Source organism: Pagrus major, chromosome 10, assembly GCF_040436345.1.
Source record: "Pagrus major chromosome 10, Pma_NU_1.0".
Classification (NCBI taxonomy): domain Eukaryota; kingdom Metazoa; phylum Chordata; class Actinopteri; order Spariformes; family Sparidae; genus Pagrus; species Pagrus major.
The window spans coordinates 19,921,757-19,946,386 of NC_133224.1; the positions used below are offsets into that span (position 1 = coordinate 19,921,757).

Below are 24,630 nucleotides of genomic sequence, written 5' to 3' on the forward strand. Positions count from 1 at the left end.
AGTGTGTTAATTTACTTCTAATATCTCTCATGGCCCAGCCAGTACTGGATATTATATCCTGTCATGTCCCCTCTCCAATATCGTGTCTTAAGTCCGTTTTCGCACTCATCACTTTGTGTATTAATAATGGTTTTGTAGAACAATGAAGCACTGTGCATTATGTCAAAGAGCTTCTGTATCATATTTGGTTCTTTAAACCCTGTTAAGTTGGAACAGGCTCCTTAGCTGAAGGTATTTCCGGAATTCTCCCTTCACTTCCAAGTCATACTGGTCAACTAGCTCCTGATATGTCTTAAATGTGTCATCTCTATACAAATCATTAATCACACATATAGCGCTCCCCTGCCAACTATTCCAATTAAATGAATGTTTCCCTATCCGTACTTGAGTGTTATTCCATATAGAAGAATAAACTTGTCTATATTGAGATTTTCCATCCTTTTATGCACCTGGGACCATACCCACTGGATGTGCTTTAATAAGGGATTTATTTCTCCATCTATTTGTCTCACCTGCGAAAGGACTTCAGAGGGTTTCAAAGGGGCTGTAATAGATTTCTCTATTTGTATCCAATCCAAGTAAGAATCATATTGTGCCCAATGTTTTCAATTCCCATTAGATTATATTATTGAAATATCTTGTTGGGTATATTAAGTGATAACATCGTTGATATGTAATTAAATTAAGGGACTATCGCCATCTTAATGGTATTTATTTTGCCCCACAGGGTAAGATTTATCATTTTCCACCTGTCCTGATTGGTGCATGTAGGTTGCATGTTAATTTCAACTATATTCCCTAAATCTGCACTCAATTTCATCACCAAGTACTTCACTCCCTCTGGAATCCACTGGAATTGGAAAGCAGAAACAACTGATGAAAAACATGTTCTAGAGACAGGAATGGCCTCCGACTTGTGACAATTAATTTTGTACCCAGAAATTTCTGAAAATGACTCAATCCTGCTTAAAACTAGAGGTTTAGATTTACCAGGGTCTGATATCATATGTCTATGGGACGCACCGCTACTATCCTTCGCGGCCTGCTATATCCCAAGATCCTTTGCGCACCGCTGCTCAGTCCCGAAACAGAAGAGGAAGCAAGAGAAAATGGCGACATCAAGTGGCGCAGACATGACATTCAAATTTAAGTCATGGGTTTATACTCGGTTTTTACTCATTTGAACATCCAACGCCAGATATGTTCAACTTGAAGGGACTATAAAACTTCCAAATTTCAACTTTCAGTTAAAATACGTGACGCTGGTACTGCTATGGTTAAATATAGCTGTTATTCACCAATGGGTTAATGTTTATTTTGTAATGTTAATTCAATTTAGATTTGACACATTGTACACACACAAATAACTGTACACGTTTGATAGATTTGAACCAAAACAGACTTTAATGCATGAACACCTGGTGACACAACCAGGAAATACTCCGAAGGCTGGACCGTCCCATGTAACAACGGTGGACGCGGCCTTCAAGGTCTCTCCGACGGACCCGGCCTTCGTGGGCCGCAAAGGCCGCGTCCTTGAAGGATGCAGCCCCTGAATTTGGACACAGCCAGAGACACATCCTGGCTATGTCAAACACGCTTCATGGCACAGATTCACACAGCTTCAGTTTAGAAGTAAGCAACACCGCCAAAGTTGCCCACCTATTATTTCTACCAGCCCACGCTAATATAGCAGGCTAGAAGCAGCCATGTCGACCTCACAGGGATGTGATGTAGCACTTCCCACTGGAAGGGAGACGTGCACAATGTAAAACACAAAACAACTGACTTGGTTGTGCTGCAGGTGGATAAATGCTGTGGAACAGATGATGGACAGCAGCACAAGACTGTGGAAATGAGACTCTGGGAAGAGAGTGGAAAGACTTGCAGCCTTAAATGTAGAAATCAAAAGGGAGGATGAACTGATCTCTAGTAAATAAGGACATTAAAAGGCACGGCCATCTTTCTACCCACAATGTTTGCCAGGAGGACACCTTGCTACGGATGATCTGACATGTCTGATCAGATCCATGTGAACCCTTTTGTACTCACTCCTGAAGGTAAGGGGGCAGTGAGGGCTTGTGAAGTAAACCTCACCACAACACAGCTACAATGACACCACTGGAGGTGAGAACAGAAACAAAGGTATTTAGTTTGCTCTGTTCTTTTTCCTTGTCTATTTTATAAGCTAACACTGGAGGGCGCTATTGTGACAGATTCACTGCGGTCTGCCCACTCTGAGGAAAATGGATGTGTGAAGAAAAATACCAAACTGGGTGGCAGGACAGAGACAGACAGAACATCTGGAAGAGGATCAAAACTGTACATTTTTAAGTGTAAGAATCAAACAGACAAAATATTTGTAAATATTAAGTTTCTTGTTTGTTTTCCTTTTTTCTTTTCTTTTTTTTTTGAGGGAATGAATGAAATGCTTTTTTGTGACAACAAAAGACAACAGGTGCAGTATTTAGAGATCCTGTGTCAGGTGAGTGGTGAATGGAAGTACATGGTTAACATCCCACAGTGGCAAACACACATGAAGACAGTGACACACTCAACATAAACCTTCAGCTTGGTCTCCATTGCAAAGTTGCACCTGTTGTCTTGTTTTTACATTCTTTGTTGAATTCAGAAACCCAAGACTTGAGATGAAGAAAAATGTTAAATAATGGATTTTAAAAAAGATGTTTTTTTTAAAAAAAGTATAGTAAAACTATATAAATGAATGAGGTGATGATATTTCTGTTTACTTTAGAAGTTATTATACACTGTATGCTGTGATTCTGATCTGGGAAACATTAAAGACATTCATAGCCAGTCTGACAATTTTGTCTCTTTATTGAATCAGTTAACAGGAGTGAGTAACGTATACATGTTAACTATCACATAGAGAATGAGTGACATTTGAATTCTTTAAAAAATGTAAATATTCAGAATCAGATACTTCACAGAAACAAAAACAAAGAGATTCTAAATTCAGATTTAGGAAAATCATTCATTAAATGCTGTTTAAAACATGACAAATCGATAGATATTGACAGATAAGGAACAAACTAACCTTAATCTTAACCCACTACAAACTAACCCTGACCCTGTCATGTGAAAACTACATGTTGACTGAATGATCGTTTAACACATTGAAATATTTTGCATCAGATACGTCCCATACCATGTTTTTTTAAGTTCTAATAATTAATACCACATGCAAACTGAGTGATGAATAAAAGAAAGTAAATATTTGAATCAGATACATCACAGAAAAAAAAACATAAATCACCCTTTATGACAAAAACTTCCTGTCCTTTTATGACAATACCACGTGAAGACTGAGTGACTTAAAAAAAGGACTGTAAATGTAAATATAAATATTTGACATCAGATAATTCACAGAAATAAACAATAACAGTAAACATATCAGATATTTGAAAAAAGAAAAACAAACTTGCTTCTGTCATTTTGTTGCCTTTCACACAAAGGTAACAAATTCAGACTCAGATCAAACTGGAAATATTTAGTATGTTCTTAACTATTACATAAACTCCAAGTACACAAAAAGCTCTTAAAATATTGATGAGGTCAACCTTAACATACAGTGAAAGCAGATTATTATTATCTACTATGGTTGTTGCAATCTCAGTGAAAGGTGAGAACTATTGTATATTAGAATTTCTCTTATATCCACATTGTAAGCCATAGTGGCCAAATGTCTGCTTGTACTTACAATATCTTCAACCTTGTCATCTTATATACAGTATGTGACTTTCTGATTCTCTACTCTTCTAAATATCTATGAAAGGTAGATGTGTACCTTTGTACATGTGAGGAATGTTTGTACTCTCATTTGATGTTGAATGTCTTTTTCAGACTCTCCTCTGCCTGCTCGTATGTGATATTTTCCCAAATTACTGGAATATCAGCAGGCTTTGCATAATATGCCTCTGCAAACTTGTCATTAAACTTTGCCAGCACATATTTCCAGTAGTCTGATGCCTGAAGGCTTGCATCTGGAGCAATTTTCCAGTCTGGGAAAATTTCTGTGTAAAGCTTGTAAGGGTGCCATTCACCATTTGTGGCATTGCAGCGAAAATGCGTGTCACTGACCACCGAAGAAGAGCAAATGTCAATGACAAGGTTTTCTGTTCCATGCCAGGTAGTTTCACCCAGACCCTTTGGTCGATGTAGTGAAGTGTGGTGCTCTGTATGTTCTCTTCCTCCTGCCTCACAAGGTGCTTTGCAGAATGGACACTGTTTACCACAGCCGATCATTTCTGAAAAAAGCTCGTTCTGAGGATTCACATGAAGAGATTCTAGTTTCATTTGGATGCTTGTTTCTTTGAATTTCTCTCTAAGAGCTTGTCCCATGTCCTTCACACACACAGTGAGCCAGTGAGCAAACTGTTCCTGGTCAGCATTGTTCAGGATCATGAAAGCACCAAGAGCATCCTGGGAAATGACCAGTTTATCACCAAGTTTCTGACAGACATTCTCAACAAATGTCTTCAGGTTGCCACTCTTTTCTGTTTTAGCTTTGTTGATAGCAATATTTATGCTGTTGATTCTTGACTGGAGATGTTGATCTTCAAACTCAAACAGTTTAGACCCATTTGAGAAATGTTTCAAGATGCATTCAAGAACCCATTTGTTGGCATAACTCTCATATGAGCGAATGTACCTCTGATACTTCATAAAGTTCTGCTTTGAGAGCAAATCCAGTAAAATTGAATACTGGAAGAACATTCGTGTGCTGAACTCGAACTTTGTCTTCATTTCACCAATGATATCAGGACCCAAGGAACGATTGATGAAGGCTTCCACTGCAGGCCTCAAGCAGCATTCTGTGAATTCTTCTGCTTTCTTCTGGCACTGGTCTCGTTCATGGAACACATCTTTAAAATCATCACAAAACTTTTTTTTGTTTTGATTCAGACATCTGTAGGGATCATTCTCACACAGGAAATCTTCATGCATTTTCTGAAACTGTCTGGCTGCAAATCCACAGATGTGCTGTTTGAGAGGAACTTCAAACTTGATCTCTATCTTCACATTCTGATTGTTTATCAGCTTCTCATCAATCATGTGTAGGATCTCCTGGATGTAAGTGTCGTGGTAGTTGTTTTTTCTTTACACTTTGTCAGTCACAAACTCTGTGCAGTCCGTGATGATGCGATCAGCTAGATTTTGTAAAGCCATTACTTGATCTTCAACATTAAAGAGTTTGCTGACTCCGTGTTTAAACTGCTTGATAAATCCTTCCACAGTATATTTGAAAGGCCCCTGTCCACAATCTTGCAGCCTTTTTTGACACAACAGTTTAGATGCACCACCGCCCCTGTGTGATAGATTTGTTCTCAAGTCAGAGGTCACTCTTGCGATGACATCTGTGACCTTTTGCTCCGGAAATGATAGTTCATTCAGTGTTTTATTCCACATCTTATCAAATTTTTCATCCAGCTCTTTGTCTGTCATCTTGACTTTTTTTTGCCGACATTCTTCAATCAATGCACATACTCTCTCCTCTATCTGTTTTGTGTGATTCTCCTTGATTCTGTCAATTTCTTTCATTCCCTGTCTGATGTCAGCTGCTGCTGTGAGCTGATTGATTACAGAGTTCTCCGTTTCTCGTCGAAGGCTCTTTGCACTGTTTGCAAAGTCTTCTCTGTATCCTTCAACTAGATAGACGTGACCGTCTGTTTGCTTGAAGTATTTTGCCAGCTTTTCAAGAGTCTTTGTTTCCCATTTAGACAGCTCAGTGCAAGCTTTACTTTTTAAATGAGTGAGAAAATCTGACATGTCTGATGTCTCAGATTTTCCAGCAACTGTGCCAAAGTTGGAAATTCTTGTTTCAGCTTCTGTAACCCAGATGTACATCTCTTTTTTGAATTCCCATTCCCATTTGTTGAATTCTGTGCACAGCCTCATGTATGCATCAGCCACCAGGCTGTTTCTGAAGCTGAAGATGAAGTTTTCATGTTTCACTGCATTCCACAGGCTTTTCATCCACTCTGTAAACTCCAAGATATTATTAGCAGACGACTCACAACTTCCTAACATTTGGATAATGTTTTTCTTGAGCTCATAAACAGCCTCACTGTACCCTGCATTGACTGGTGCCATTGGTGGGTTTCCATTCCAGAGACCAGGAACGTACCAGTTCCCAGTGTCTGGACTGTACTCCATCACATCAGTGAAGCTCTTGTTCTCCTCTTTCTTTTCCATTTTGGCTGCTGCCCGCGTCATCTCGTTTAACTGTTGCAAGAGCAGTTCCCTGTCTCGTAAGTTCTTCTCATGGGCTGAAACATCTGACACATTCTGGTGAACAAACTGACATTTGGGCTTTTTGCCCACCTCTGTCATCCTGAGAAAAGCATGCACCACTATTTGTAGGATGTCTTTCATTTCTGTTGAGTTCTCCATTGAAATATTGATAATGGTGATATCACTCAGCCCCACAACAAGTGTTGCAAGCTCATTGTCGTGCTCATAGCTGTTGTCCAGTTGTGCGAGTTCTGGTGACTTTAAGCCCTCAGTGTCAATGATCACCATGAAGTCACAGTTGAGAACTTTTTTAACATCGTCATTGACTCTGATGAGCAACATGAAGGCACCTCGAGTGCATCGACCACTGCTGACTGCAAACTGCACTCCAAACATGGTGTTGAGGAGAGTGGACTTCCCTGTGCTCTGAACTCCAAGAACTGTGACCACCAGTATCTTGTTCTTAGGAGACACCAGGTCATTGAGCTGAGAGAGAACATCACTCACCCATCTGAGAGGTATGTTGGATGCATCTCCATCTACAAGCTCAAGGGGAAATCCATCAAGCAACAATCCTGCACATAGTTTAGGCAGATGCTGTAACTGTTGACGTGATGGGTCAGTTTCTGGAAGGGAGAGTGAAGCTTCATAGATCTGACCCATTTCACGGAAGAAATGTTCAGTCCCCAGTGAGCTGTTGGAAAGCTGTCTGTCAATCTCTTTGATTTCCTCTTTGTTCTCAGAATTTTTGGATTTTTCTTTGTACTGCTCCCTGAGGTAAGACAGTTTTTCTCGAGATAAGTTATCGAGGTTAATTCGCATCCATTTCAGGAAATAGGATCTCTCTGTCCCTGGGCTTGATATTGCTTGGATGAAACATGTCATTGCATTTGACATGTCATAAGAGTTCTGTTCTTTCCGAAGTTTTTCTTTCTGTACTTGAAGATCACTTTTGTACTTTTCTATGCTTTCAGACCCAACTCCTCTAAGCCGAAACTCTTCCTTCTCTAAACCAGTCAGTTCTTTCCATATTTGGCCTTGCAATGGTAGCTGAGTTTCTTTATATTTCAGGATGTCTTGAATTTCTGCAGTGCTGGCATCAGCATTGTTCTTGGCAGTCTGGCACTCTGGACAGTCCTCATCAACCCAGATTCCCAGTTCATGGGCAATGTCAGCCATCTGCTCAATGCCCATCTTCATCTTTGGGTTCTCAACTACATTACTGATTGTTTTCCTCAATTTTTTGACAAAGTCTGCATCATTATTCTGATTAGTCTTAAGAATGATGTTGTTTTTAGTCAAGCCCATCTTTGTTGCTACTTTTTTTAGAGCATCCATACTGAAGCGACTGCTTTGATGGTTTCCCACCAAGAAGATCTCTGCCTTGTGGTGTTTGTTCATAAGCAGCTCACATTCAGAGTCTACATTTTCAAAGAATACAAATACTGCTGCAGATGTCAGACACAAAAAAGAAAATTGTGTTTCAAATGAAGCAATGTCCCCACGAAGGTTAGCTACAGCTACTGGCTCACTGAAAATGTCCATGTTTTTGTTCCCACAAGGAAGGTACCAAGAAATTTCAGCCACTCCATTGGATATTCTCCTTGGACTGTCACCACACTCCATGTTAGAGTGAACAAAGGTGTCATGGTACTGCTGAGCATTGCTCAGAAGCTTATTAAGGATCTCTGACTTGGACAAGGAGCACTCACCCAGTCTCACAAAGGATATCATTGGAAGTTCAGAGACAACAATTCTGTCTTCAATAAAGCCCCTGGATTCTGAAAGCGACTGAGGTCTGTGCTTTTTAACAATGTCTCTCATGGCCCAAAGCATGAGTGTGCACTGCTTTGTGTCACAATCAGGGAGCAGCAGAGGCACAGAAAACTGACACATGGACATTTTGAGAGCCATTTCCTGCTGTACAAAACCATCAGAGCACAGGAAGAGAGCAGTGATTATGTCGAGGGGGTTCAACATATCATCTGAATGTTCACTGTCAAGCAGATCATCAAAATCTGACTCTGTATTTTCTGATGCAGCCTCACAGGTTGACTCACATGCAGATGTACATTTCACATTCCTAGCTGTCACATTAACCATCATCAGTTTCTTCAGAAAATACCATGGAAGATCTGAATTACACTTGGCAGGTTCATCAGTGATGGTCTTCTCCTCAATCTGAAGTATTGTGCTCAGCGACAGCTTCTCTGTGTAGAGCTGCTCCAACCCCAGATCCTCCAATAAGCTCTTCATTTGTGTCTCTGTGGATATGAAAATGTTTGTTACATAAAACCAGTCATACAGTAGATGATTTCATGAAACATACAGTCGCAGGCAAAAGTTTACATACACTTGTAAAGAACATGTATATCACAGCAGTTTTCAGTTCCAATGATTTCTACAGGTCTCATCTCTCTGTGCTGGAATGAGTGGAACACATTATACTTTGTCACAAAAAACATTCATGAAGTTTGCTTTAAATCAAAATTTATCATGGGTCTTCTGAAAATGTGACCAAATCTACTGGCTCAAAAATATACATACAGTAATTCTAATATTAGTTAGATGACCCTTGGCCATTTTCACCTCAATTAGGTGCTTTAGATATTCAGGAGACTCTGGTAGTCATCTGGCTGAATTTTTAACCACTCCTCTTGACAGAATCAGTGAAGTTCAACTAAATTTCTTAGCTTCCTGGCACAATTCTAGCCTGATTTAGCCATTCCTTTAACACTTTTGAAGTGTGTTTGGGATCATTGTCCTGTTGGAACACCCAACTGCACCGAAGACCCAATCTTCTGGCTGATGATTTTATGTTTTCCTGAATAATTTGGAGATAATCTTCCTTCGTCATTATTTTGTTTACTTTCATTAGAGCGCCAGATCCACAGGCAGCAAAACAGCCCGACAACATAATACTACCACCACCTTGCTTTACAGTAGGTAGGGTGTTCTTGGGGTGAAAGGCCTCCAAACATATTGCAGGTCACTGTGGCCAAACAACTAAATTTCTGTTTCATCTGACCACAGAGTTTTCCTCCAGAAGGGTTTTTCTTTATGCATGTGATCACCAGAAAACTTCAGTTGAGCTTTAAGGTGCCACGTTTGTTTCAAGAGCATCTCTGTTGCACGGCAGCCTCTCACATACTTGACTTTGGACACTGTCACCTATCTTTCAGCAGCTTCCAATTCATTGCAGATGAATTAGAATAGATTCACACAACTTTCCATAATCACCAAAATTAATTGTTCAAGTTGCTGTACATATATTTTTGAACCAGTAGATTTGGTAACATTTTCAGAAGACCCATAATAAATTTAGATTTGAAGCAAACTTCATGAATGTTTTTAGTAACAACGTAGTATGTGTGCCACTAATTCAATCACAGAAAAATGAGAGCTGTAGAAATCATAGAACTGAAAACTACCATGATATACACTTTCTGTAAGCTTTTGACTGTAGATCGGATATTGTTGTAACTTGTGTGTACATGGTTGACACAAGCTGTTAGATTGCTGAACTGCTGATCTGGAGCATGCGCACTACTGCACTTCATGAGCCTTAGTCATAGTTTTTAGTTTTAATTTATTATAGTAATATATTGTGTGTATTTATTGTGTTCGTGTCATGGGGTCCCGGAGAAACGCAATCTCATTTTTGCTGCACTACTTTTGCAGGTACAGCTAAATGACAATAAAACTTTGATTGATTGATGATTGACTCTTCCCCACTTCACATGCTTGATCAGAGTCCTGGCCTGAAAACATCTAATGAGTTTCAGAATTGGGTAAAATGGCCTGATAGCACCCCCTACAAAATTTAGCAAACTTAAAAAAAAATCCTTAAAAATCTTGCATATTTCCTAAAGAGCTGAACTGAAGAGCTGAATGTCTATATCTCCACAAGTCTGTCTTTAAATATTACCAAAATGGACATAGACATTCTCTAGATGGTAATTGGTGATTTGTGATGTGATCTTTGTTCAGACTGATCAAACGGTATGTCGGTAAATATCTTGCTGTGATTTGTACTGTTTGCATATTTTTTTCATTCCATTTACTTTTTAAAGAAACTCCAACAAAATGTTTGACAGTATACCTGAAACCAGTAAGATGATGTGTGTTGATTTTTTAAAAGTTTTTGGACCACCACTCTCTGCTTTCAGTTACTCAAGAAGCCCCATTCACACTGATCTTCAAGGCGGGAATATTGCACCGTTGTTCCGCCTCGCTGTCTGTATGAAAGTTACAGAGGCGGAATCGGGGGACAGTTTTGTTCTGTCTCTGATCCACCAGTGGAGAGAGTCTTTGGTGAACTTCCCCCCAGTAAACAGCACCCCTCTCCATGAGTGAGAGCCAGACAGGGTCCGCTATTCACTGATGGTGATTATGTGATGTAATTTCGCTTTCCATGATGCACGGTGAGTCAGGCTCTCAGTCACAACACAATATAACAGAATCCATATGATTATAAACTGTCAGCAGAGACATTTTAAGATTTACAGGTGGAAATCAGGTGGAAACACGCTAACGAAAATTAAAAAGAGTAAAGTCATTTTTGGAGCCACTTTGTAGAGTCAAAGTCACATTCAGATTGAACACCAAGCTAAGATTATTAAGAGACAGAAAATGAAATCCAATCAACAAAAAAAGGAATGGTATTAAGAAAGAGAGGAAAGTAAAAAGATATTCAGACAGCCGCAAATTTTATGGCAATAAAATATCTTTTAAAAGAGACAATCCCCACATAAATAAAGACTTAGTTACCACAAACCTTCTATTGAAACTAGTAGCTATATTTGAAAATGTCTACAAACAACTGAGAGAATCTGAATCGATCACTGTATTCTCATCAGGGTTCCACAATTTCTGAAATGTTTGAGGTGGAAACTTTCCATCCAAATTCACAACTGCTGTACACCCCAATGTGAACGAAGGTGCGAGGGCCTGTTCAATGTTGCTTGCTTGTTTTTATATTCATGTTTTTATATATAACAAGTGTAATTAGGGGTGACACCATTTAAAACTATTGGACTTGTAGACTTGGTACGGCCAATAGAGCCAGGAGTAATTAAAACAGCTGAAATGACCATTTATGTCGCCAAACATTGCAATTTATTAGGAAACAAAAGGATTTATTTCAGCTAAAAGTTTGGGGTTTTTTGCAAACTGTAACTTTGAACAACCCACAAACAACTTTAATTCATACTCCACATTAATAGACTACATGTCACGGTGCTACTGTGGCAGTCGTCGCAGTGGTTGTTTTTCTGTTGTTCTGTGTTTTTTCCACCTCCCTTCTCCCTCACCTGCTCCCTTCCCTGTGTGTGTGTCTGTGGGCGTGGCAGTGGTGTCTGCAGCAGCGGAGAGGCACACCTGTCTCTCATCAGCTCATCATCCTCTGGCTATATTACCCTGGTCTCTCCACTACTCCGGTGCCAGATTGTTCCGTTCTGTACGGTACCTGCCTGCCTGCCTGCCTGCCTGCCTGCCTGCCCGCCCGCCCGCCCGCCCACCCACCCATCCATCTCATCTCATCTCATCTCATCTCATCTATGTTTCCCTCAAAGAGAACTCTATTGCAAAATAAAATCCTTAACTCCCTGACTTCCTGCCTTCGATCTCCTAAGAAAACCCCCACCGTAACACTACAAGCACAAGTACAAGCGTTTTTAAATGCGGGAAAACCTGCTAAAATTAGCCGATTAACTGCTTTCACATTGCCAGGAGGCGAGTTTGCCTTTGTGTTTCTTTTTTTCCTCGTGTCACGTTTGTCATCATGAACGCACTGGAAGAACAGGGTACAGTAGAAGGCATGAGTTCATATACCTCACCAGATTACACCCATTCTGAAAAATGCTGAACAACAGAAGTAGCTAAGGAGTGACATATCTCGCTTCTTTTCTCGTCTCTGTGGCGAGTTGCACATGTGCAGTACCAATCAGGCAGTTGGCAGCAAGGCTCAGTTATTAGTGACATGGCAGCTACTTTTTTAGTGTCTTTTATTTCAGTCTGTCTTTCAAACTCAGCGTTAAATGACATTTGAGCACTGCTTGAACAGAGACCAATGGAAAAATATTAACAAGCCAGAGCCCTCAACTTCAACACATAATATCATTACATCACACCTGAAGAGTGGCACATATTAGCATTTTCACCCAGGTCTTCTGTTCCCATTACAGGCAATTGGAGGTGGAGACCATAAATACCCCTTACATGGGGTACCCCTTACGATGGTACACACTCACATTAAAGACAAAAGCTGGATGTTGGCGGGTGTGAAACAGGTAAAAGTGAGTTGTTGTACAGTTGAAGGTTATACTGCTTCCATTTTGTATCACTGGCTGTTAGTTTGGTAATAAGTATGCGGGGGAAGTCAAGAACAATTGTCAGTGTCAGACTCGATGTGCAAAGATGTGGCTTCTTCCTGGAAGCAGTTGTACCTGCTGACCTGGTACATTTCGTACTCAAAAAAATTGTTCATTCATTTTCGCCAGTACTATATGGAACCAATTTTGTCAGAATTAAGACGTACAAGTCAAAATCTGCCACTATTCATTTCAAAGTGAATTGCACATTTTGCTTGCGCAAACTGTAATTTGCATGATGGCGGATGTCACAGTTGTTGGAGCATTATTTATAGGGTATTTGAGATACATTTGGATATCAATAATAATTCATTATTATCAGGGATAATTATTAATTATATTGAATAATCAGAGGTTATTATCTTTATCCATTTCATGCAACGTTGGATACATAATTTGTGAGAGACGATGCTGGAAATCAACCAAAGCGTCCCCGTTTTTTACTCTCCGTGACAACAAGCTTATCATTCTGGTTAATGCTGAATGTAAACAGTGAAATATTGCTGAAGATGACATGTATTGATAAGATTTTCTGATTGAAGTTTTATTCATTGAAATAACACTTCAGAATTGGAACAAAGCTGCAGCATGAATCTCAAATGAGTAGTTTATTAGAGAGCAGTGATGGAATGTAACTAAGTACATTTTCTTAAGCGCTGTACTTTAGTAACATCAGAGGGAAATATTGTACTTTTTACTCCACTGCATTTATTATTTTACTGCTATACTTGGTAGTTACTTTTCAGAACAATATTTTATACGTACAATATATTATCAGTTAAAATTAACGCTACATTTTTCAAAATTGGTACACGATGCACATAGAAAAGGTCTATTTTCACTTTAGCTCAAACAGTCAGTTACCCGTGGATTTTTCACCTCTTAAGTTGGTATTTGTTTCAGAAATCCCATATTAGTTGGGCTCTACTGCCAAGTTAAGAAAAATGGTTAGTTGCATGCAAGACCCTGCAGCTAGCATCTTTCAGCAGCTGTCCAGTGACAGACCAGGAGGGATGAGAGGCCCAAAAGAAAGAGAAAGAGAATTAAGAGGGAGCTGGAGTTTTGTTAACATGGACACGGGGGTCTCTCCCACGGACCAATCAAAGCTCAAAGCTGGGCCTCTGCGCAGTCTTTGCACCTAGGTGCCAAGACATTAAGGATTGTGGGAGCTTGAGTCCATAGCTTCGCTTTCTAATGGGGCAAAGTCATGTGGTTTTCAGAGGAATCCATTCATTGTTGATCTCAAACTGAACTCTGTGGATGCCAACACAGTAATTTTCAACCTGTCACTGCTCCAGTCTGTAGACCACACGTTTCAAAAAGACAACCGTTATCCCTTTCTCTGAAAAGACTAAATCCCTCGGCATGAGAGTCCAGTAGCACTCAACTCTACCATCATAAAGCTTTATAGCCCTCAACCTTTTGATGCCACCACAATACCCTCCATCTCAGTGTCAGCAAAACAAAGCAGATGACTGTGGACTACAGGACATGACATGGAGATGCAGCGGTGTTGCTCAGCTGCTGCTGCTCATTTGCGTGTTTGTGTCCACATAGGCAGTGTTGCTCCTGCAGTGCAGCTCCTGCCTGCTGAATCTGTTTACATGGAGTTTGCCTTTGCTAATTATCAATAAATATGATGACATGATTTACCTTTACCCCCAATGAAAGAGCAAGAAAGCAGGAGTGTGAAAGAGAGGGAGGGAGGGAAGGAGGGAGGGGTGGAAAGTAAAAAAAGTGCACAGTAAAATAGAAAGACAAGACTGTCTCTGGATGAAGCAACGCAGCAGCCTTGTGCCCCTTTGACCAGATCCACCTCAAATTTGGTCAGAAAACCAATGATGATGCATCACGCCAAAAACTGAGTTTTTGTTTAACAGCGTGGCCGTAGCAACATGGCATATTTTGAGGTTTTCTTGTGAAACAGGAAGTTGTTGTAACTCATACATGCTTTATCCAATCTGCCTCAAACTTCATGTGTTTGTTAAGAGTTATGAAGACAACTTCATGCATATTTTTGCTGGTAACAGGACATTGCAGGTGCTATACTCTTACAAATGACTCCAGGCAGATTAAACAGATTCACCTCAGATATGGTCAGAGAAGACTCGAGAGCCTAACAATGTTTCTGTTCAAAAATCTTTTTTTTGTTGTTGTTGTTTTTTTAATCAAACAGCATTGCCATGGCAATGTATTATTGGCCATGACAGTTATCGCTGAGGGGCTTGGGATGTTTGAAAACTTGCAAAACTTGGAACACATGTCAACAGTAGAAACACTAATGTTTGATGTGGGTCTTTGCATTTGGACAAATGACGAATGGACAAATGGCTTGATAGCGCCCCCTACAAAAATTTAACAAAGTAGCTCTCACTCTGAGTTTTACTGATGTAACTGAAATTTGACAGGCAGGAAGTAGCCTTCACCCATGTCCCTGGCTATTTCGCTTCAAGGACTCATTTGTGCGGTGTCCAAAGCACATGAATACTGAGAGCCAGCAATAAGGTCCAGCAATGAGGCCACCGTGTACAAAGGTGGGAGGGCCCACTCAATGCTGCTTGCAGCTTTAATTATGGTTTTGAGTTTTCTATAGTATTTCTAACATTGATCTACATTGAGGATCATACAGATTGTGTGTAGTTTGACATTTGTTATGAAATAGGGACTTATAGATCCTTCTATTTTTACTCAGCTTTTACTTTACAGTAGCACTACACATTTACTAGTGACAGTATTGGTAAATGTCACTAAGGTATTACATACCATCGATCAATGTCTATACAAACCCACATCGCCCTGAGAAGTTCTTTGTTGTGGACTACTTATGTGCAACTGTTTTGATATCAATAATGTCACTTTTTGAGTTTTTTCTGTAGGACTGTATTTGCTTTCATGCAATATATTCCTCTCATTTGATCCTTGTGATAGAAATGTGTTTATTGCTCCAAAATCTGTGACTTTAAAAAAAAAATGCATTCAACATGCATTTATTTCAAGTGTGATTTTTCTTTAACTTACTTGTGTTGGCAGATGTTACAGCTGGCTTGCTTCTTCTTCCATTCCTAAGTTGTGCAGAAACCTGCAGAGACTAACACACCCCTGGACGCTGAGAGTCAGGTCGTTTGTGTCTGTTATCATCTCTCGCACAACTTCTCCCTCATGGCAACACGTTACAATGTAACTCTCCACTTCACCAGCAGGCGGATCCCATCGCAGAGAGAGTGACTCACTGCTGACCTGATAGACTGCAATCTGCACAGGGGGGCTGGGCTCTGTGGGAATAATGTAATAGTTTCACTATAACTGATAATTCATGTTCTGTCAGAGTTTGCCTGCACTTTGAGGTGCAGTTTGACTGCCAAGCACAAGAGGTGTGGTAAAAGACAATGACACATATAATCACTTCATGCACTTTGAAGAACATTTTACCACCTCTTTATTCTGAAATTAACCTTCATAACATAAATTCAGAGCTAACCTCTTAGTAAGAAGTACATGTGCATATGTTGAGTACAAAGACCATTCAGACAACACTTTGTAGTTTTAGCTCAGTTTGATTTTTCTTGTATTCATTTGTTTTTCAGATTTACCTGTGAAGACAGACAGCGAGGTTGCTTTGCTTCGATTTCCATTGTCTGCAATCCTTGTGATGCTGAAAGTATACTCAGTCCCAGGAATCAGTCCCTCAACCTCCACAGTGCTGGAGTCGTCTCTGATCAAACTGTCTCTCTGTGTGTCGCAGGAGTAGTCTAATTCCAGTTTATACTTAACAGAGTCATCAGTGAGTGGTATACCAAAGGAAACAGTCTCCTGGCCAACACTGAGAACTGTTATTTCTGGTGGAGGGACATCTGTCAAAAGAGAAGTGCATCTCAATATATCTCCACATTATAGCATGTCTTAATAAGCATTAAATTGGATCAGTCATTTGCTGAACTTGTATACTGTCACACAGTATTATAACTGATATTGTTATACAGTTCAGTAGGGGTACAACAAATCACTGATATGAATTGGAAATCGGTTTTAATGTTAAAGATAAGACTACACCGATACGTGGACCTCTGGATCAATCTAAATTTACTGTGAACTGGTCGATGGCCTGATTTTAAAGTCATGAATCGGCTGAGTGAAGCTGCTATGCTGCTACTTCCTCCCAGCATTTTCAAACTCTCTCAAAGTTCAGAGGTCAGTGCGAGACTCTCAGGAGATGCGGCACAGAAATGTTAGCATAGCGTTGCCAAGGAAACAAAAGCAACATGTCCAACAATGCTGACAAGATTTACAATGTACCGTCAAATCTAAAATGAAAAGTTTGGAAATGATTTGGATTTTATAAGAAGGTCGGAAAGTTGGACAATAATCAGGCCGTTTGTAAGCTCAGTAGAACAGCATTTAAGTACATTGGTAGCATGTACAGTATCTTAGCATTCACCTGGTGAAACCTGTGCAGACAACGAGGGATGCTAATAAAGCTAGCACTAGGAAGAACACGCAAGAGGAAGACACAGAAATTGATCACTTTTTCCAGGCACCACTCGGCGAGGTCTAAGGTAATCACAACATCTATAGCCCGTTTTAGTGCTAACAACTAGGGATGTCCCGATCTGGTTTTTTTTTAACCCCGATCCCGATCCGAGTCATTTTATATTTAGTATCTGCCGATACCGAGTCCCGATCCGATACTTAGCCTTTACTAATATTTTTCTAGCGAAAACCCTGATCCTCTACCACGGAGATGGGCTGGTTATCCAGAGCGATGAATTCAATTACTTTCTCTGTAATATTTTTGGCCATGTCGCTGTCTCAAGGATATTTCTCTTTCCTTTTGAAAGTATCTGCGAGTGTTTGTTGCTTCAGTGCCTTTGCCTGTATTGCTTGAGTGAACTCATTGTATTCCTTTGAGTGTTTGTTTTTTATGTGCCATATCAAATTTGTAGTATTAAGTGCAGCTCTTTTGTTACCCCCTCGCGGGGTCGTATTGCAGATGTTACATGTCGCCGTTTGACTGCTTTCGCTTTCTAATTTAAAATATTTCCACACTGCAGACATTTTATCCACAGGGTTGCCAGAGTAACGTTACGTGCCCGTCTGCATTCTGCCACAAATTGTGCTCCGTTTACGACATCTGATGTAAAAATAATCGGGCTTTGGTCCACATTCAAAATTGCCAATCCCGATCAGTGAAACAATGCCCATATCGGCCCTGATCCCAATTCTGAAGATCGGCTCGGGACATCCCTGCTTACAACCTGTCTGCTTTTGTACGTATTGCTATCATTAGCTGTATTCTGTGACTGCTGGTAGTACTGCACACTGTCAACTGTCATATGTCAGGGACATCCAGTTCAGAGAGGTCCAATGCAGACAGACCTAGCTCAGAGAGACCCTGCTCATAGAGATCCAGACAACAGGATAGTTTTTCCTCAGATCCAGGATGAGACAACAGATGTCTTTTTTATACACTGAGGTATAAGCAGATTAAGATAAAGATATACATAATGGTAAGAAAAATATCACTACATGGAACTAACTGTGTCATAAATAAGATTACAAGTCATGCCATTATCCATTCCAAAGTGAGTTAAACATTTTTCTTGCGCAAACCCTAATTTGTGTGATAGTGGATGGCTTCAGTCATTTCCAACCTGTTGTAGGAGATACACTACTAATAAATGTAATTTATTAATCACTGGCGATTAATAAAACACCCGTAAATGGGGCACCACCTCCGTTGTTTTATCTATTGGAATAATCCGGAGGGAATTAATCAAATTCGACTGGACAAGGTTAACTTGGAACAATTCTAATCAATTTCAGATCAATTTATTCAATCTCATAACTGAACCAGTGACATCTACACAGTTTCCATCGGTTCTCCACATTAAAAACCAACCTGCACAGACAACGACATATGGTTAAATATGTTTATTGACTAAATAATTCAGAGTAAATAAATGAATGGCAATTTAAACGAATGACAACAGGTAACGAAAAGATGAGGAGTCTGCAATAACTAAAGTAATGAGAGTATTAGTGAAATATGTGTGGATGGTGAAATCACGGGTTAGGTGAAAGTATTTAAATATTACGAGAGTAACTCTTAATACTAATGACAACCTGACCGAATTTCTCTTAAGCTCGAAAGATCTGAATCAAAGCCAAAGACACCAACTCGTATTTCATGTGTGAATCCAGCTGTTATGATTGATGGTTAGCCTACTTTCTCTGAAGAGTTGGGGACATCAGCGGGCTCCGGTGGTTCGTAGCTCGACTGCGGACTGGCAGTCTCTGTCCAATAGACGAGTGTCGCGGCTCGTCCGGTATCTGGAGTTTGACCACCTAGGTACGGTGTCGGAGAAGTACTCAGCCGGTGACAATCTTGTCCAATGCCCAGCAGAATGGCACCACTTGTGAGCGTTGGGGGCAAAGCGGGTTTTGCTTGGCACAAAGTCTTTCTTTCGTTGGAAACCGCTTGCACAGTTTCTGAAACAGCCCGTTACTGAAACGTCTTTATCAATGATGATGATCTTAATAAAGACGATGGTCTTCTTTGTCGCTTTGAGTGGTGGTTCTTAGGCTCTGACTTGTAAACTAGTTTAACTTCTTGACTAAAATAACTGAAGGTTAGACGCCAGCTGGACGAAATTTCCTTGGTCACTTAATACAAGCAAGCTTAATTAAAGTTCACTTCCTCTAAATCAGGTAACGATACTTAACAAAAGTTGAAGCACTTAAAGGAAGTGAATCAATACAGCAAAATTATAAAAATGAGAAAAATCAACACGTGAGCAATTCTGCAGAGATTGCTGTCTTGAAGTGAGCAGCCTCTGCCATCAGTGTATGAATGTGTGTGTGAATGGGTGAATGTGGCAAGTATTGTAAAGCCTTTTTAGCTGTCAGTAGACTGGAAAAGCACTATAGAAATGCAAGACCATTTACCATTATCACAAGACAGGGGGGGACAGACGATGTTAGATAGTTGTAAATAACAGGAGGGGGTCTCCTGTGAACCGTCTATCTGACGGCTTTATTGAAAGGAAAACAACGTCCTCCTTGCCAGGTGAAGAGGAGAGACACTGCAAGGTGCCTCTTTCTTAACAGTAAACTTGCAGATGAAATGACTAATTAAGGCAAGGAACAGGGCCTCAATAAAACGCAGAGCCAATGGACGTGTTCCTACACTGTGACTGCTCCTGTTTGTAGTCCACACCTTTAAAAAAAAAAAGAAGAACACCAGTGTCCCTGTCCCTAAAAAGACTAAATCCCTCTGCCTGAGCAGCTACTGCCCATTATCACTAAATCCACCATCATGAATCACTCTGAGCCCTGAACTCTTGATGCCCCCTGATAACCTCCATCTTAACATCAGGAAAACAAAGAGGTTGATTGTGGACTACAGAAAATGACGGGGAGTTGTACATGCTCCCGTCACCTTCAATGGGACACAGTAAAGAGAGTCAGCAGCTTCAGGTTCCTTTGGTTTCACATTAGTGAGGATCTGACCTGGACCAAACACATCAACACTAACACAAAGACAGCAGGACAATGGCTCTTCTTCCTCCGCAGACTGAGGAGGTTCAAAATGGAATCCAACATACTCTCCAACTTCTATAGGGGCACCACTAACATTATCCTGACTGGCTGCTTCAACACCTGGTTTGGCAGTTGCACCGCTTTCAACCAAAACGAAGTTGTTTCTCTGGACTTTCGTGACCATCAATCAATCTCTACAAACCCACATCGCTCTGAGAAGGTCTTTGTGTTGGTGCACTACTGGAGAGCAGGGGTCTTAATATTACTTTAATTTCACTTTTAGAGTTTTATTTCTATAGGATTGTATTTGATTTCATGTAATACAATCCTCTTGTTGCCCCTACGTGTCTGAATTTATTTTGAAAAATAATTCTTCATTTTTAATGCACTTGTGATTTCCTTTAACTTACTTGTGTTGGCAGATGTTACAGCTGGCTTGCTTCTTCTTCCATTCCTAAGTTGTGCAGAAACCTGCAGAGAGTAACACACCCCTGGACTCAGGTTGCTGAGAGTCAGGTCGTTTGTGTCCGTTGTTTTCTCTTGCACAACTGGAAATTCATGTTCTGTCAGTGTTTGCCTGCACTTTGAGTTGCAGTTTGACTGCCAAGCACAAGAGGTGTGGTAAAAGACAATGACACATATGATCACTTCATGCACTTTGAAGAACATTTTACCACCTCTTTATTCTGAAATTAACCTTCATAACATAAATTCAGAGCTTACCTCTTAGTAAGAAGCACATTTGCATATGTTGAGTACAAAGACCAATCAGACAACACTTTGTAGTTTTAGTTGTGTTTGATTTTTCTTGTGTTCATGTGTTTTTCAGATTTACCTGTGAAGACAGACAGCGAGGTTGCTTTGCTTCGATTTCCATTGTCTGCAATCCTTGTGATGCTGAAAGTATACTCAGTCCCAGGAATCAGTCCCTCAACCTCCACAGTGCTGGAGTCGCCTCTGATCAAACTGCCTCTCTGTGTGTCACAGGAGTAGTCTAATTCCAGTGTATACTTAACAGAGTCATCAGTGAGTGATATACCAAAGGAAACAGTCTTCTGACCAACACTGAGAACTGTTATTTCTGGTGGAGGGACACCTGTCAAAAGAGAAGTGCATCTCAATATATTTCCACATTATAGCATGTATTTAGTCAATAAATTGGATCAGTTATTGACACACTTACAGTCAGACTGTGGTGTTGGTGAAGCATCTGTTCCTTCCTCACAGCATGGCTCAGAGAAGGAATCAGGTGCATCATGGAAGTCCTTATTAAATGAGAAATAATGGCAGTATAATATAAACAATATTGGTAGCAAAACCCATTCACAATAGCTGAAAACACATATTTGGCTTATAATTTTATTATATTATTATATTATATTTCATAACTGTTTACCTCCTCATCAGAGTCCCCCATTGTGGGGACACTCAGGCACCTCACACGTTGTCCAGATTATTCAAACTTCCTCTCCCTGAAAGTAACAAGAAACAACCCTTTACACAAAAATCACACAGTTAATTGCACTCTGCAGCCTGCCAGACTACAATTTTGACCAAAACAAAAAGAATTACTGTAATCAACCCACTATGGGAGATTCAAGGGCATATAAAATATGCTGAGTCATATTTCTGTTTTAGTGTATGGAAAGCCTGCATTTGAAAAGTACATTACAGATGTAATAAATTATAGCCTACCTTTGTAGGAGAGATTCATCCATTGTAAGTGTTTCTTCTTCTTCTTCTTCTTCTACGCAGTATACATTAAAGGTATTTGTCCTGACGATAAAGCTCTGCCCTGCAATACAAGAGCCGGTTGCAGGCGTCTCCTTTTATTCTGCAAAGTTACTTTCTGTTTTGTTTTCCAAGAAATCCATCATGTGATTTCCAATAAAGCTAAACTGGCCATGCTACCACCCCTTTGCTAAAAGGAGGGTCATGAAACAGCCAATGGGGAGCGCATATTTGAGTGGTTTGCAATTTTTTGAAACAATATGAAGGTCTTTTTACCAGCTCTTTAATGGGAGATGTTTCTCATAGATGTATTGTGTGAAAATATTGAGATAGGGGGAAGTTTTTTCAGTCAATCCTTCCTCATCCCAATAGTTTTGTGCATTTTGTCCCCTTTGCCTGACCTGGCAGGATTCCAAGGAGCGTTGGTACTGTTCTATATACCAAGCCAGATGTACCAAAGCTGAGAATTTAGAGAAACAAAGACAACCCATGGTCCCCACTAAAGTCTCTAAAAAGTTTGATAGAGAAATCTTCTTCCTTTGATCTGGAGTCACATGGATTCATCACTTATCAGCCACACCTGTCCCGAATGGCCACTAATAAAGTGCTGTACACAGGACATTAAGTCATAAAAAACTAGCTGATGGGTAAAAGGTCATTTCATCGTCATTATACAACACAGGGTTGCATAACGAAATGGAAGTTCAACTGCTTCATGCTACATAAATTACAGAAAATATAGGCCAAGTTATTTCTATACTAAAATACATAAACTTGTGTATCTGTGTATCCGATTTTGTGTCAGGTTGCTGTAAATAGCAGCAAGATGATGGTGATGATAATGCATTTTCATATTAAAAGTTAGACAACTGGGAAACACTGTGCATCAACTTTGATTTGGGCGTATCAAGCGTCGTGTTGTGAAGTGAACATGGAGGTGTGGAGAATTGTTTGGAGCACGAGATCATGAGAGAGAAGTGAACAGAGTATGGGCGGATTAGCACAAACTGTACCATGACTGTAACCATCATGGGTGACAGTACAGATGGAGATAGTGATATTATGCCATGGCAGGATGTCAGTAGAAAGAGGAAAGATAGGAGTGACAGCTCTTGTAGTGCAGCTTCTGGCTTGGAGGCTGGCGACATGGCTAAAAAAAACTAAGGCAAAAAACATGAGGAGGGAAAGTGAACAAACGGAATGGCAAGTAATGATAGTGTTCAAAAAAGAAGGGGGACATTTTCACCGACTGAAACTGTCAAAAGCAATTGAAAAAGAAATGGGGAAGATTACGTTTGCTAAATACTTGACTAACAGGAGGCTATTGGTCTTTGCAAAATATCAGATGCAAAGAGATAAGTCCCTCAGAGCAGATACATTAAATGGAGAAAAGATCAGTGCTCACGTCCCAGGAAAAATAGCAAAACTAAGGTGATATTTATGATGTACCTTTGGCAATGTCGATGGATGAGATAGCTCAAGAAGTAAAAGGGGCAAGGCTGCAAATACAAAGAAAGGGCGTGAAATCAGACAGCCTGTCAGTAGTCCTCAAGTTTGAAAAAAGTTTGCCTAAGAAAGTAAGAATGGGATATTTGAGCTATGATGTGAGAGAGTTTATCCCGGCACCATTGCGATGTTCCAAGTGTCAGAGAATGGGACACACTGCAGGACAATGTAAGGAAAACTAAGATGTGCAAGATGTGCAGGTGAACATGAATATGGAAAGTGTGGCCAAGATGCAAAAATCAGATGCTGTAACTGTGGTGGTGAACATAGTGCTGCTTATGGAGGGTGCCCTGTTCAAAGGCAAGCCAGAGAGGTACAAGTATATAAAGTAACAAACCAGGTGTCTTATGCCAACGCAGTTAAAAAAGGAAAGGAAAGTTAACTAGCCAGACCCAGTGCTGTGCACGTGATAAATAGCGCAAGGCTTTCTGAGAACCAACAAAAAGAGCTTCTGCTTCCTACACACTGATCGTGGACAAAATTAGCTTTGTTGCTTTCATCTGTAAGACTGTGAATGTTGCAATGCAGCAAAAGAGAAAAAGTGATAGAATCAAGACAATTGTTGAGGCAGCTGTAGAGATCCTGGGGTTTAAAGAAATTACAGCTGAACTGATACATGAAATTATGATGGACTGTCTCAAGGTAATTAGTATCATCCTTATGGTAATCCATATTCTACAATGGAATGCCAGGAGCTTAAATGCCAATGGGCAAGAGTTCAAGAAAGTTGTGGCTGATTTGAAAGTGGTACCCGATGTTATTTGAATACAAGAAACATGGTTAAGACCACACTTGGACTTTGTCATGCCAAGATATAGTTTTGTGTGATATGATAGAATTGGAAGGCAAGGTGGAGGATGTGTAACATTTATTAAGGACACTTTAGCCTATAGAAGAATCAATGTATCAAATGAGTACGAATGCATAGTGACAGAAATGTGTAGTCCCAGAGGAGATGTTAAAGTCATCAATTTTTCCAACCCTTGCACGAACTTAACAATGCAAACATTTCAGGAGATATCAGGAAGTGCAGACACGAGTGAAATTTGGTGCGGAGACTTCAATGCCCACAATACTCTTTGGGGAAGTGAACATACAGATACTAATGGAGAAGTGGTGGAAGAATTAATTTAGGAGAGAGCTCTTGTCTGTCTTAATGATGGAAGAGGCACCAGGGTGGATGTTATAAGAAACAGAGTCTCATGTTTAGATCTTACCCTAGTGTCTGGAA

General features: G+C 40.1%; 1 pseudogene; it reads right to left on the reverse strand.

The window, feature by feature from the left end:
- Positions 1-3,795: 3,795 nt before the first annotated feature.
- Positions 3,796-15,705, reverse strand: LOC141003660 (up-regulator of cell proliferation-like; annotated as a pseudogene).
- Between the last annotated feature and the right edge of the window lie 8,925 nt (positions 15,706-24,630).